The 16,947-nt window shown below is 36.4% G+C and overlaps 1 protein-coding gene across 3 annotated transcripts in view; it reads right to left on the bottom strand.

The window, feature by feature from the left end:
- PPP1R1C (protein phosphatase 1 regulatory inhibitor subunit 1C) overlaps positions 1-16,947 on the bottom strand; it is a 142,527-nt gene that overhangs the window by 38,195 nt on the left and 87,385 nt on the right. The window lies entirely within an intron of this gene.

The following is a 16,947-nucleotide window of genomic DNA, read 5'->3' as shown; positions in this document are numbered from 1 at the left end:
TTATAAATAGAAAACTACCAATATTATGGATTATAGACACTACCACATAAAGAGGCCAGGCCAAGGAAGTGACAGAAGTGATAAAGAAGCCACACTAAAAGACAATAGTGCAAGCTTAATAATAAAAGACAACTGATATTAAACTTAGGGTTTAGGGATACAATAATGAATGGTGGGAACTTTGTAAATGATGATGATATGGCTACATCTTCTTACTTTCCGAGAGAAGTCAAACATCTAAAATGTCATGTTAAATTCAGTGTTTAATGATAGAAGCTAATTTTAAAAAGATTATATAGGATAAGTAAACCATGTCACTCCTTTTTTTTTTTTTTCTTTTTTGAGATGGAGTTTTGCTCTATCACCCAGGCTGGAATGCAGTGGCACGATCTTGGCTCACTGCAATCTTTGCCTCTGGGGTTCAAGCAATTCTCCCACCTCAGCCTCCACAGCAGCTGGGACTATAGGTGTGCGCCACCACACCCAGCTGTTTTTGTTTTGTTTTGTTTTGTTTTTTTGTATTTTTAGTAGAGATGGGGTTTCACCATGTTGGCCAGGCTGGTCTTGAACTCCTGACCTCATGATTCACCTGCCTCGGCCTCCCAAAGTGCTTGGATTACAGGCATGAACAACTGCTCCTGGCCAACATGCCGCTTCTTAAATCAGGCTCATGAACTTCCACGAATGGCCTTTGATCTATACATAGATGCTCCTTGGGTTACAATGGGGATACATTTTGATAAACCCATAGTAAGGTGAAATGTCACTAGTCAACAATGCATTTAATATACACCTAGCCTACCTTAATCCATTTATGCCTACTGTTCCATTATTGGAACGCTAAGCATGTGGGAGTTATATATATCCTACTGCTCAAGGTCACTGCAAGGTCTGATTTTTTACACGTCTGCAATTCAAAAAAGTGCAACCTCCAGCATAAACACTTATATTAGCCTACAGTTGGGCAAAATTGTATCACTCTAGACTGCTGGTTGTCTGCCCTCCGGACCATATGGCTGACCCAGAGCTGCAGCTCACTGCCACTGCCCAGCATAGCAAGAGACTATCGTACTTCCTGTCATTAGCCTGGGAAGAGATCACAATTCAAAATTTAAGTACTTTTTCTACTGAATTCATATAGCTTTCCCACCATGCTAAAGTTGAAAAATTGTCATATTGGGAACCAGTCTGTACTGAATGTTTAACTTTCAGCATGTTTGAAATCTCTCTGATATGGTATGTCTCTGTGTCCCCACCCAAATTTCATCTTGTATCTCCCATAATTCCCATATGTTGTGGGAGGGACCTGGTAGGAGATGGTTGAATCATGGGGGCGGGTCTTTCCCATGCTGTTCTTGTAATAGTACATGGGTCTCTGATGGTTTTAAAAACGGGAGTTTCTCTGCACAAGCTCTTTTTTTGTGTGCCACCATCCACAGAAGATGTGACTTGCTCCTCCTTGCCTTCCACCAAGATTGTGGGGCCTCTCCAGCCATGTGGAACTGTAAGTCCAATAATGACTAGCCTACTAAAGATCATGACTTTCTGTTGTAAATTGCCCAGTCTCTGGTATGTCTTTATCAGCAATGTGAAAATGGACTAATACAATAAATTGGTATGAGTAGAGTGGTGCACTGCTAAACAGGTACCAGAAAATGTGGAAGAGACTTTGAAACTGGGTAACAGGCAGGCATTGGAACAGTTTGAAGGGCTCAGAAAAAGACAGGAAAATGTGGAAAAGTTTGAAACTTCCTAGAGACTTGTTGAATGGCTTTGACCAAAATGCTGAAAGTGATATGTTTAATAATGTCCAGGCTGAGGTGGTCTCAGATGGAAATGAAGAGCTTCTTGGAAATTGGAGCAAAGGTGCCTCTTATTATGTTTTAGCAAAGATATTGGTGGCATTTTGCTTTTGCCCTAGAGATCTGTGGAACTTTGACCATGAAAGAGTTGATTTAGGGTATCTGGCAGAAGAAATTTCTAAGCAGCAAAGCATTTAAGAGGTGACTCAGGTGCTGTTTAAGGCATTCAGTTTTATAAGAGTAGCAGAGCATAAACGTTTGGAAAATTTGCAGCCTGATAATGGAATAGAAAAGAAAATCTCATTTTCTGAACAGAAATTCAAACTAGCTGGGGAAATTTGCATACGTGGCGAGGAGCTGAATATTAATCCCCAATACAATGGGGAAAATGTCTCCAGGACATGTCAGAGGTCTTCTCAGCAGCCTTTCCCATCACAGGCCTCGAGCCCTATGAGGAAAAAGTGGTTTCATGGGCCAGGTCCAGAGTTTCCATGCTGTGTGCAGCCTAGGGACATGGTGCCCTGGGTCACAGATACTCCAGCTGTGGCTGAAAGGGGCCAACGTAGAGCTCAGTCTGTGACTTCAGAGGGTGCAAGCCTCAAGCCTTGGAAGCTTCAACGTGGTGTTGAGCCTGATAGTGTACAGAAGTCAAGAATTGTGGTTTGGGAACCTCCACTTGGAGCTGTGAGAAGAGGCCCACCGTCCTTGAGACCCCAGAATGGTAGATCCACTGACAGCTTGCATTGTGCGCCTGGAAAAGCTGCAGACACTCAATGCAAGCGTGTGAAAGCAGCCAGGAGGGAGGCTGTACCTGCAAAGCCACAGGGATGGAGCTGCCCAAGACTATGGGAACCTATCTCTTGCATCAGTGTGACCTGGATGTGAGACATGGAGTCAAAGATCACTTTGGAGCTTTAAGATTTGATTATCCTGCTGGATTTTGGACTTGCATTGGGCCAGTAGCACCTTTGTTTTGGCCAATTACTCCCATTTGGAATGGCTGTATTTTCCCAATGCCTGTACCCCCATTGGATCTTGGAAGCATATAACTTCCTTTTTATTTTACAGGCTTATAGGTGGAAGAGACTTGCTGAATGATATGATTTGGCTCTGTGTCCCCACCCAAATCTCATCTTGTATCTCCCATAATTCCCATGTGTTGTGGGAGAGACCTGGTAGGAGATGTTTGAATCATAGGAGCGGGTCTCTCCCATGCTGTTCTCATGATTATGAATGGGTCTCACAGATGCTATGGTTTTAAAAATGGGAGTTTCTCTGCACGAGTTCTCCTTCTGTCTGCTGCTACCCATGTAGGATGTGGCTTGCTTCTCCTTGCCTTCCACCATGATTCTGAGGCTTCCCCAGCCATGTGGAACTGTAAATCTAATAAACCTCTTTCTTTTGTAAATTGTCTGGTCTCAGGTATGTCTTTATCAGCAGCATGAAAACTGACTAATACACTCTCTTTAGCCCTCCTTCCATGCAGCTTAATTATTCCTACTTTGTAGGTAAAAAATGCAGACTTTCAGACTCATCCCTACATTTTTTAAAATTCTACAATCCAATATGTTTTTATTCAACACGTAATTATTGAATGTCACTATGTTCTAGGTGCTTAAAATATATGAAAGAACAAGAGACAAAGATCTGTGAACTTTATAAAGCCCTGGGAAGACAGGTGCATTTAAGGGTTAAGTGGAAATGGTGGGAAATAAGAATATCCCAAAGGAGATTGAGGGTGGAAAGGTAAGGGAGAGAAAGAATAATTGGAACAAATAGGTGAGGTATATAGCACTATTGAAGGTAATCAGTGTTACAGAGAAAAGAAAAACAAGCAGGACATGGGGGCATTGGAAGTGCTGATGGTGCCAGGTAGGATGTCCATACACATCCTAACTCCAATCTACTCAGGGTTTTGTAGAACTTCTTTGTATTCTCTCTACTCCCTTCTTCCCTTCAGTTTACAAAACATAACTAAGTATCTTCTATCCTAGAAACAAGCAAACAAACAAAAACACCCATTAACCCTGTGCATTCCTCTTGCTAGTGTATTTACCGGTTTTTTTTGTTTGTTTGTTTCTTTATTTGTTTGTTTTTTAAAGTAAAACCACTGTCTTTGCAGTTGGCCCCACTTTCTCACCTCCTGTTCACTCATCCACCTATCCAGTGTGATTTATACTCCAATCCCTTTACTGAAATTGTTGATAGATAGACTTTGATTGACTTAACCCAACCAGTGTTTCTTAGATTTTAATATTTCATCATAATTCAGTCTTTGCCACTGTTAAGTATTCACTTTTTCCTGAATATGTGACTTCCCTTGGCTTCTGAGATATAATTCTTCTGGGTGCAGGACAGTCTCCCTGCTACTTTTAATTAATTATCCTCCTCAGTCTCCTTTGTGCTCTGTTTTTCTGCTTTACCTACTTAGATTTAAGTGAAAGTATTTGCTCAAGGTAATTTGTTACTTCTTTAAGGTTGAAGAAAAGTCCTTCACCAATACAGGCACTAAAAACTCAACATGTCCAAAAGTGTTAGCTCATTTATTCTTTTTTAATCCTGGTCTTGGTTAACAGTTTTGATTACTTGTTTCTGGGAAAGGAAGGTAGGACTTATGGACAATTCCACTTGCCCTAGGAAGTAGGTTGTCTATTTTTATTCTCAAACTTCAAAGTTTTTATGTTTTTAAGTAATGGTTTATATTCTCATTCAATTGTGAAGACCGTACATGTGTAAATTGAGAGAGTGGTTTCTTTTCTTTTTTGGAAAAAACTTTTTAAAAGTGTTTGTTTGAAACTAGATGTTTTGGAAAACTTACTAGTTATCATCTGAAAGCATTTGACATTCAAAACCTGCAATATTGTCTGACTTTATTCTCAGAGAAATTGCTGGAATGTCATTGCTGGAAGATTGCATCTGGAATGTTTTATTTATTTATCCTAGACTAACTTTTTAAATAAGATGTGGCTTAAATATTAAGCACAGCGTTTAAAGAAAATGAACTCATCTAGTCATCAAAGGTTTTAAATGCTCTGTTCAGAAAGTTGTCGCAGAAAGAAATTCTTGTCTGGTTTTTACCTATTATAAACAGAAAATGTCACCTAATTTACTACTTGTTTAAAATGGGGAAAACATTCTTTACCAATTACCTCCCCACAGCCTTATTTTAAGAAAGCATATCAAACTACATAGCTTCATCTCTTTCTGTCTCTCTCTCAGTTTTTCTCTCTGTCTTGCTCTCTCTCTCTCTGACACACACACACATACACACACACACACACACAATTTATAGTTCAAGAGAATTGTTTAACTGTAGTTTGACATAACATCAGGTAATAAAATGAATTTTGGCTTTGGTTCCAAACTGCTGCCCAATCAGAATTAGCATTCATTTGTATACAGAGTATTTTTGTAGGATAGGTTTGTTAGTTCTACATAGATAGGAATGAACAAATTAAATGTAAATCACATACACTGAAGGAAAATGAATCTATTTCTTGAGAGACTAAATATTTATATTTGAAACCATTTGCTTTTGGTTAGGCTTTCAGGTGAAAATCAAATTCACATATATTACTTATGAATATGTGAGCATTAAAAGATAATACAAGCATTTAAACATTGAATATATTTAAATATATTGAAATTGCTTTAAAATATTTGTGCCATTAGAAGATAATGATGAGTACAGAGTAAAACTTATGAGGATTATTTACCTGGAGAACAAAATTATAAAACCTAATTTGTAGAAATTGATATGTACTGTTATTTATCTTATTAGTAACAAAGCATATGACTGAGACAAAATACAGTCAGACTAATTAACAGTGTAGTAATGATCATTATGAATAAAGGAAACTATCCTCTAATTATCTACCATGTTACCCTTTGAATATTGTTGTTTTAAATAATACTTGTTTTGTGCTGTGTAATGAAAATGAGACTTTAGCTATGGAAATGTCTATACCTGCTTGCATTTATAAAAACATAAAGAAGTTAAATATGAGACAAAATACACAATCCATAAACAATTATGATTACTGAAGATGTACATGAAACATTTAACTCAAAGTTAGAAAAATCTGAAGATTTCCTAGAAAAGGGCTAGCTTTTCCAACTTTGAAATATGCACGTCTAAGCATGCTCATGCTTGGAACAATTTTAGATACCAAATGGATTGTGGTAGCTGGGCCAGTTAAAACCACAAATAAGAATTAATCTCTTCCTTTTACTACACTTTCCAAGCTGCTGCTAAGTAGGGGTGGTCTTTAGGGATATGGCATTCTAGCTACCTACAACTTCAAACGAGAATTTACTACTGATAGTGCTTTCAGGCTTTCAGTGGCAGTATTTAGTTATTCTTGGGTTCAGATAATCCAAACAGCTGGGATCTATTTCAGAATTGTCTGGCTCCAGCTGGACATGCCTTTCAAAAAAAAATTCTTGAACAGAGATGGATTTCCACTGTAATCACAGGATTTAGTTTACAAAACCAAGAAATAAATGGTGGTCCTGCACAGGGCTGGTTTGACCTGGCTGTCTACATAAAAGAAGGTCCAAATTTCTATTTATTCTTTCTCTCTAGCATTTGAGATTATCTGACTCTGTTTAAAAGGCCTAGAGTTCCAGTTCCTATTGGGATTTTTTTATGATAGAATAAATGAATTTGAACAAGGAATGTTGCATGCACCAGGGAATGATTGTGATTCTTTTAGGCTAAGCATATTTATAGCATGCTTGCTACTAGTAATCCTATTAGCAAATTTGTTTGTATTAATCTTAATTACATTAAACCAAACACATAAGACTAAGGGAAGAACACATTACTAAGAAGTGGAGAAAAAGAAATCGTCAATGTAGTTGGAATACCGATGCAACTTTCCAGGGCAAAACATATCAAGTGATAAGAAAACTGCCAAACCCCCATTAGCCTTGCCTCACTGCCAAACTCTTACTAGTCATGGAAGTCACTGACATGTATTCCTTGGCTACAGTCTCATTCTATGACCCCATCACCTTGACTGCTACACACAAACTCTGATAACCAAGGATAAAAATAAACTCCACATTTAGGGCGGCTTAGATGAGCATCAACAACCTTCTACCCAAATTTATCCAACAACGGTCACTAGTTTAGTGATGGTTCAGGCTCTTGAAATTTAAGCATTGACTAGAAGATTTTCACAGCAAGAGGTCCAAGAACATGTTACAAGTATTTGCTTTTAATAGCCGAAAGTATTGAGCTCAAAATCTACTGATAGTAAAGTCCCTGAGTAAGAAATGGAGAATTGTCATAAGATTTGCTTGCATCTTCACTGGTTATCCCAGCAAACCACAGAGGGAAAAATTCAAGGCAGTTACCTAAGAGACCTACCTGTAAAGCTTTAAATACCATGCAGTATCTGTCTGCAAGTGGGAAATGGATGTAGGCTTTACATTTTTCAAAATAAAAAGCCGGGGGGAAACTTCCACAGAAGTTTAAAAAAAAAAAATCTGCTGAGAACTGTCAAAAATAATCTTATTACTTAAAAGAAAGCCAGCAAGAGATCCCTCTTCTTCTGGAAGATGGTGATAGCATTTGGATGAGGTTATTTTCATTGCATCATTTGCAGCACTAGAATGCCATCGCTCCACTTCCTAGCCTATGGCTATGCCCTGTGAGAGCTCATTAAATATTATGCATTACCTTTGTGTAGCTTATAAAGCTTTGTAAGGATTTCCAATTCTGAGCAACAAAGAAAAATACATGATATTATAAACTATAGACTATGACCAAAAGTTGTGTCATGATTGAACAACCCACTTCTAATTCTTCTTCATTTATTCAGTGCCAAGTGCTAAATAGTGTGCTGGGATCTGGGGATCTGTTAATGACCAAAAGAGACATGGACACTTTTTCAAGGATCTTATAGTCACAGTCACTCAGAGTACATTCATTCACTCAATAGATATTTCCTGAGTATCTAGTATGTGCCAGGCATTCTTTGGTATACTGAAATATGCACACAAAAAAAGACAAAAATTCCTGACCTTACAGAGTTTATTTTTAGTGGGAAAGTCCAGATAATAAGCATCAAATGTGATTAATAAGTAAATGATAAAAATGGTTAAAAAGATGAAAGTAGCATGGGAAAATATAGAGCAGAGGAAGGGAATTCAGGAGTTGTGCAAAGACCCTAAAGGCAAGTGGGTGACTGGCATTTTTAAGGAACAACAAAGAATCCAGGTGCTTCAGGCAGAGCAAGCTAGTGGGAGAGTGGCAGGCAAAGAGGTCAGACGGGTCACAGGCTACAGCTCCTGGGCTTTGTAGGCATTACGAGAACTGCAGCGTACAAAGGGGTACACTACACGCCCATTTAGAGGTTACTGCGGTAGTCCAAGTGAAAACTATCGACAGCTGAAACAACAATGACAACAACTGACTTCGTGACAAGTGATTGGATATTTTTTGAGGGTAGAGCCAATGGGATTTCCTGGTAGCTTGGATGTGAAATGTGAGAGTTAAAATGAAATACAAAAAAGACTAAAGTGTTAAGCCTGTGCAACTAGAAGGATGAAGAGGCCATTAACTGAGAGAAAGAAGTGTTTCTGGGTTTTTTGGTATTTTCTCCCCTGTAGTGAAGAAACTGGTAGGTGACAGAAGAAAATCTGGGTTTCTGTCAGGGACGTGTTAAGTCTAAGATCTCTGTCAGACCAATCACATAGCAGGTCTTACATAGGTAGCTACTGTGTTAATCAATGAATTTATATGTTTCATATCATGGATACATATATGTATTCATTAATATAGTGTACATATATACAGTCTTATTGTTTTAATCCTTTAGTTCCCATCTTGGTGAAAAACAGTCTCTCATACTGGTAACTATTGCGCATATTTGCTGTATTTTCTTCCATTTTCTCTACAAAATTGAGATCATACAGCAGATAATACAAATATACAGGTAATTATGAATCCAGCTTTTTTCACTTAAGGTTTTAGGGTATGCAATTTCCTCACATCACATTTATAACAGATTCATAAATGCAGAATCCTATAACAAGAGGTCACACATTTTTCTGTTTCTTGAAAAAGTGGTATCGATTTCCATTTAGGTAATAATGTATGAGAGTATCTTTTCCTATACTCTTACAAAGTTTGAGTATGAGCCTTTTACAGAAAAATTCTAAATTGGTAGATTGCTTTGTTTTATATTTTTTCAATTATAAATGATATTTAACTTTTTTATTTTTAGAACTGAATCATTTTTCTATAAATTGCCTGTTTACAACTTTTATTCATCTTTCCTTTAAAGTGTTAGTATTTTTTTCCTTAACTTATGACAGCTCTTGATATAATGATGATAACATTTTTTTCTACTTCTTTTCTAGTCTATCCTTTATCTTTCAATAATGTTTTAGCTATTGGAATATTTTTCTCTTGGTATCTATAATCCTGTTTCTCATGTTTTTTTTTCTTTATAAACTCTTAACTTTGCACTTATATTTTAAATACATTTTGCAAATGTATTTATATTTCCAGATCTAATATCTTATTAGTATCCATATTTCTTCCGTGTTATTTTGTGATATCATTTAAAATTTTTTACTTTATGATCCATCTATGGGTTTTCTTATGGATTTATCAATACACTTTCATTTGACCAGAAAACTAAGATATTCTGGAGGGCAAAGTAGAACAAACCTGTGTGTTATGTGTTCAGCTTTCCTATCTGTTCCCTGCTTCCCCTGCCCTGTTTTAAAAGTTTCCGCCTATGGCATGTTGCAGTGTCATTTATTCATTGAAAATAAACTACAAATATTTGAACTCTAACAAATATAACTAGGCTCGATTCTGTCATACAGCCAGAGCAGACGGTTGCCTTAGGCAGCAAAAACATTACTTGCAGCAAATTCTTTAGGGTTTGTTTTTAGTGTGAAAAGCTAGAGGCAACAAAAGACAAGACATTTCCCATTTTGTCTAAAGTAAATTGAACCAGAATTTAATTATCTTCTAGAAGTACCACCTTTGGCACCCATATTCATGTTTATACTTGAATGGGGGCTGAAGGGTAAAGCTACTTACACTTTTGATAAACATTTTAGAAAAAAATTGGTAACTACACATTTTCTACAATTAAAGGATGAATATTTATAACATTTACTTTTTTAGAGAGTAGTATGTGTGTTTATGTGTATACAAATTGATGTACAGAGGAAAAACTTGCAAAGTAAAATAGATAAGAAACAAATAAGTTTTACCTTCAGGAAGTCCTAGTCAGAGAAATTAGACAAGAGAAAGAAATAAAGAGCATTCAAATTGAAAAAGAGGAAGTCAAACAATCTCTGTTTGCTAATGATACAATCATATACCTAGAAAACCCTAAAGATCCATCCAAAAGACTCCTAGATTTGATATATGAATTCAGCAAAATCTCAGGTTACAAACAATGTACACAAATCAGTAGCACCATATGGTGCAATGTACATAAATCAGTAGCACACCAACAATGACCAAGCTGAGAATTAAATCAAGAATTTAATGTCTAACAATAGCTGCCAAAAAATAAAATAAAATATCTAGGAATATACTTAACCAAGGAGGTAAAAGATCTCTACAAGAACTATAAAATACTGTTGAAAAACATCACAGGTGACATAAACAAATGGAAATACATCTCATGCTCATGAATTAGAAGAATCGATATTGTGAAATTACCATACTACCCAAAGCAATCTATAGACTCAAGCAATTCCTATCAAAACATCAACATCATTTTTTCACAGAATTAAGAAAAATTAATCCTTAAATTAATCCTGAATTTAATAATCCTTGAATTAATAAGAACAAAAATGAATGGCCAAAGTAACTCTGTGTAAAATGAACAAATCTGGAGGCATCACATTAGCCAACTTCAAATTATACTATGGGCTATAGTAACCAAAACAGCATGGTATTGGCATAAAAGTAGATACATAGACCAATAAAACAGAATAGATAACTCAGAAATAAAGCCAAATACAACCAACTGATCTTAAAGCATACAAAAACATAAAATGGGGAAAGGACACCCTGTTTAATAAATGGTTCTGAGAAAACTGGATAGCGATATGCAGAAGAAGGAAACAGGGTCCTTCTCTCTCACCACGTACAAAAATCAACTCAAGTTGGATTAAAGACTTAAATGTAACAATTGAAATCATAAAAATCTTAAAATAAGACCTAGGAAAAACTCTTCTGGACATTGGCCTAGGCAAAGAATTTATGACTAAGACACTAAAAGCAAATGCAACAAAAACAAAAATAAATAAATGGGACCTAATTCAACTAAAAAGCTTCTGCACAGAAAAAGAAATAATTATCAGAGTAAACAGACAACCCACAGAATGAGAGAAAATACTTGCAAACTATGCTTCCAACAAAGGACTAGTAACAAGATTCTGAAAGAATTCAAACAAATAAAAAAAAACCCACAAATAATCCCATTAAAAATTGGGCAAATGACATGAATAGATAGCTCTCAATAGAAGATATACATAAATGACAAACAAACATTTTAAAATGTTCAACATCACTAATAATCAGGGAAATGCAGATTAAAAACACAATGAAATACCACCTTACCCCAGCCAGAATGGTAATTATTAAAAAGTTAAAAAGCATGGATGCCAATGTGGATGTGGTGAAAGAGAACGCTTATACACTGCTGGTGGAAATTTTAATTAGTACAACCTCTACGGAAAACAGTATGGAGATTTCTCAAAGAACTAATAGTATATCTATCATTTGATCTAGCAATCTCGCTGCTGGGTATCTACCCAAAGGAAAAGAAGTCATTATAGCAAAAAGACACCTGTATACATGTGTTTATCACAGCACAAAATTCACAATTGCAAATATATGGAACCAAACTAAGTGCCCATCAATCAATGATTGGATAAAGAAAATGTGGTATATATACACCATGGAATACTACTCAGGCATTAAAAAAGAAAAAAATGTCTTGCAGCAACTTGGATGTAGTTGGAGGCCATTATTCTAAGTGAAGTGACTCAGGAATGGGAAATCAAATACCATATATTCTTGATTACAAGAGGGAGCTAAGCTATAGGTACTCAAAGGTATACATTATGGCACAGAGTGGTGTAACAGACATTGGAGACTCAGAGATGGGGAGGATAAGAGAGGGGCGAGAGATAGAAAACTACACATTGTTTACAATATACAGCACTTATATGATGGCGGCGTTAAAATTTCAGACTTCACCACTATACAATTCATCCATGTAACCAAAAACGACCTGTACCCCTAAAGCTACTGAAATAAAAATAAATATATATGAAAACACTCACTTTCAACCTAATTATTCAACTCTTTGTTTTAAAGACTCAAACCAAAAACTTACACACAATTGAAAGTATGACAATAATCTAATCTTTCTTTTGTAACTTGACTTCTAGACTTTAGCAGCCTGGAGAATTTATGAGATTGTAATATCACAAATACCTCAAACCTCTTTTTGACTCTAGGACTCACCTAAGGCCCCTTTAAAAATCTGTTACGCTCTGGTCGTGTCCCAAGGCTTTTCAGAGTATACATATGTAACAGTGTTCCCAAATACCTGTATTCCACTTGGGCTGTGTTGATTCCATCCCACCGGGTACCGTGGTCTCCCGCTGGGTGTTATTAGACTCCACCAAGTGCTGCAGCTTCCCAGCAAGTACCTTTTTGCTCCGTAAAGCGTTGTCAACTGGAATTCTTCTGTGACCAAGTCAAAGGGTGGTCTGGGGCAACACAGGAAAGGATGTCCTTTCTGCCTGTATGTTATAGTTGATCAGAGAGGTCCTCTAGTAATATTACTTAGGCCTTCAATGTTTAACAGTGCTTTTATTAAAATATATCAATCTTGAAATTCTTATATGTCTATTGCTGGAGTAATCAACATATATTCAGCACTTTTTGAGTCTATGTTCTTCCACGACTCAGATGCAGAGCCAGCGAAGGCAGGCCAGTAAAAAAATGTGAGTGACAGAATTGACCCTGTCTTCAGAATCAGGCCTCCTCCATGACCAAGGCTGTCTTACCAGGCCAAGCAGAAACTTAGAAAACCTTGTCTGTTTGGCCTTCAGGGTAACTTTCCAACCTTGATTTTACACCAGACACATGCACACATGCTTTAGAGATGATGTCCCATGTTTGTCAAACATAATTTGAAACCTGCTTGAAAACCAGGTGAGATATTTTCTTTTGAGACCTTTGAGAACTTTGAGTCCTGAAAGAAAATATTATCCTAACTGCATCCCCTCTGATCACCTAAGTTATATCACTTTAAATGCAAATGACTTCCAATTTCACATGCATGCATTCATCTGTTGCTTTATGAGTTTGTTTCTATTCTTTGCATGGATGAAGTGAGAATTCCTAACTAGCTTACAAGATTACGTGCAAAAAATGTCTTTGTGTCCCCTTATGGAAAACAGAGTGGTAGATAAAGGGAAATACATAATCCTGCTCAAATTTCATTATGTTGGTGTCTGCTTTGTCAAAGTAATAGCTTTTGTTTATTTCTTAAAGCTTCAGGAATAAAAAAGACTTAAAAAAAAAAAAGAATAGGCATAGGGAGATACGTAGTCAGAACTTGGTATTTGCTTTCCCATTAACTACAAAGTTTCTGCACATGAAGCTTTTCTCCCTGATATTTATGACTTTATATGTGGACATAAGGAATTGGTAATATGCAGGATAAACTAATCTGTATCCATAGTGAAATGGGCACAGCCTTTTATGCAGGCAGGATATGAGGTGTACATGACGAGTGGTTGAAGTGGCTTTTCAACCACACACATTAGACATAGTCAATGTAATTCCTGCTAAGTGCAGGAGTTTTTATTATGACATATTTCAATACGACACAATACTTTTTTTTTACAAAAGGCATCCAGAAGTTACTAAAGTTCACTTCTAAGTTAACTCTGCTAGCTGTACTTTAGAATTAAGTTTCTCTCATTTGCTTTACTAAATGATCACTTTTATCTGATCAATGCCCTTCAGAATCAACACTCAATAGGTGCTGAATATGTGTTGACTAATCTAGCAAAATAAATATAAGGATTTCAAATTTTCTATAACAATTTTATACTCTTCTCTGTTTAGCTACTTCCTATAACTTCTGCAACTGCAATGTATTGAATCTTCTCTTTGAAAGAAGACTGAAAGAGGTTAAGGCACTCATTTGTATTCATCTGGAAGCTGAAACTTGAAAAAAAATTATATAATACTGATAGCCACTATTTGTTGAATGTTTACTGTGTGCTCTTTCTTGTTCCCTTTAACCCTCTTTTGTATAAATATGGACACTAGTTGGCACTATGCTCAAAAAGAGTATACTACTTACCTCTCCATTTGCCCAATAGCAGCTAAAGATGTAGACACCAAATTCTTCCCAACCACTGTGCACACTGAGCGCAAACTGCACTCCCTTGTTAAAATGCAATCAAACCTGGAAATACGCTTTAAATGAAGTTAATCATCAAATGAAGCAGCAACCAAATAAATCCAAGAGTTTTAAAGAGTTTACGTCAATATGATGCTAAAATTATATGTAATAACTAGTATTTATTAACCATGGATGAGGGGCATAGTACCATGCTGAAGTATTTTACATACAGTTTTTTATTTCATTTTTATGAAAACCTTATGAGTAGGTTTCTTTATGATTAGATAATTTAAATAACTTTCTCAAGGTCATATTTTACCAATAAGAAAACTGAAGCCAGAGCTATAAAATGGCTGAACATAATCAATGCATATTAAAATGGCTTTATTTAAATTTTGTGGGTTAGAAGCAGTTAATATTTTCCTTTTTTTTCCCTTTAAATCTTCTTTTCTACAGTGAGTCAGCTTGCATGCAGAGCCACTAAATAAGGCCCACTTACTCTATATTGTATTTCATATTTCTCATTGTCATTAAAGAGACATATAGTCTGAATTAAAGGAAATATAGTTCTGTTTCTGTCTGAAATATGTGTGTATTTGTATGTACACGATGTACTGTGTTATGGTATTATTCTGTTTTTCATCTGGGTGAATGTTAAAGAGAGCCTGACCTGGAAAAGGAGATGTGAGAATGTGACAAGTGAACCTCTCTCAAGATCCACTCTACAGGACCAAAAGATTACTCAGTTATGGCAACAAAGAAGATGAAGTCGTTGTAAATGATGTCGAGGCTTTGAATCTGAGCAAATGGGGGATAGTGATACCATTTACAGGAATTGGGGGATCCTCTGGTTTTCGTTCAGGGATGAACATAAAGACAGTTTTAGATGGCTGAAGTTAAAGATAGAGCAGGCTATTGGGGGATGTGCTATCAAGAAAATATGCAATGGGACATCTGTAACTTAGGTGAAACTGAAAATGGCTTGAACTATACATGAAATTTTAGAAGTCACCTTAACTAAAACTTCTGCAACAGGCATTGTTCTAGTGCTTTAGGTACAGCAACCTATTTAATCCTCAAAACAACCCAGTGAGGTATGTACTGGGTTGAATGGTGTCCTCCAAAAATTCATGTCCACTTGGAAAATCAGAATGTGACCTTATTTGAAAATAAGGCTTTGCAGATGTAGTTAAAATGAGGCCTGACAGGATGAAATAGCCAATACTCTACATCCAGTAACTGATGTCCTTATAAGAAAAGGAAACAACACAGAGAGACACAGAACAGCAGGCCACGTGCAGAGTGAGATAGAAACGAGTTCCGCTCCCAGGACTTGCTGAAGAACCTGAGGACTTGCTGAAGAACACCTGGGGCCACCAGAAACTGGAAGAGGCAAGGAAGGAATCTTCCCCACAGCCTTCAGTGGCAGCATGGCCATACTGATACCTTGGTTTTTAGATGCCTAGCTTCACCAACTGTGAGAGGAAACATTTCTTTTGTGTTAAGTGTCAAGGTTGTGGGAATCTGTTAAGGCAGTCCCTGAAAACTGATACAAAGTGCACACTTTTATTACCTCCATTTTAGAAGTGAAGAAAATGAAGCGCAGATGAGGCATCCAACCCACTCTCTCAAGGTCAGACAGTTAAATGGAACTCGAATTCAAACTCAGATTCTCAGGCTTCAGATTTTTGCATTTAGCCACTACTTATACTCCCTCTATTATTTTTTATTACCTAATAATAAAGAATGACCTAACCTGTGTATATGGAATGAGACACAGCACAGCATTACCTGAAGACAAACTGTTGTTCAGAATATCTAAGACATTAGGCTCAAACCACTTTCCCTTATCTAGTTATTAGATTATAAAACCATTGTTTACTGTCTTTTCAAAACCTAATATACTAAAATAAACACATTTGCTATGTAAGTAGCAATAGAGAGCTATCAGAGACATGAATTTATTTGTAATAATCTATGACAATATGTACAACTCATTATCTAAATCCTCTTCATCAGAATATAGTGTTTACATAGCTTCTTTTATAGCCTGATTTAATGATTTCTGGAACCTACAATTCTGTAGTCAACTATATTTCTGATCTTGTCTCCATATCAAAAAATAAATAGAATTTGATTATAGATTGTGTAACTATGGAAAAGTCACATCACATTAACTTCTTTAAATAAAACTCTGTATTTTATATGATTGACTGTATGTTGCCTGGCCATACTTTCAGAATGTTTGGAAGGGAAATGATTTCCCTTTGACATTCTCTGGGTCATTCTGTCGGTTGGGCAGAAACCCAGATTTCTCAGGAGTTGTGTTTACAATTGAAACACCTGCTACATATTGGGCACTATACATATATTACTTTATTTTGCACTCACAACGACCCTCTGAGATTATCTTCAAATTATAGATGTGAACAAGAAAAAGTATAAACGTTAAATAACTGGAAGTAGACTACACAGATTTGAATTGTCAGAGCTGGGATTCAAGCCCATGTTTCTCCTACTCCAGTTCTCCTTCTTTCTGTTATTTTTGCCTGTACCAAATGAAGGTGGTTATCAATACCAGAAAGATGAGATGCACAGGATTTTAACTGGTCAGTCTGAAGAAGACGTTCATTTCTTTACATCTTTCATTCGCCACCCCTTTATATGGAGTAAAGGTACCTTAAGGACCCCTGTGAATAATAATCTGCTTTATGAAGGAACAGAGCTGT

The sequence above is a fragment of the Theropithecus gelada genome, chromosome 12 (genome assembly GCF_003255815.1).
Source record: "Theropithecus gelada isolate Dixy chromosome 12, Tgel_1.0, whole genome shotgun sequence".
In the NCBI taxonomy this organism is placed as follows: Eukaryota; Metazoa; Chordata; class Mammalia; order Primates; family Cercopithecidae; genus Theropithecus; species Theropithecus gelada.
Note: the sequence above shows the minus strand (reverse complement) of the source record. Positions and strands in the feature narration are given on the sequence as shown.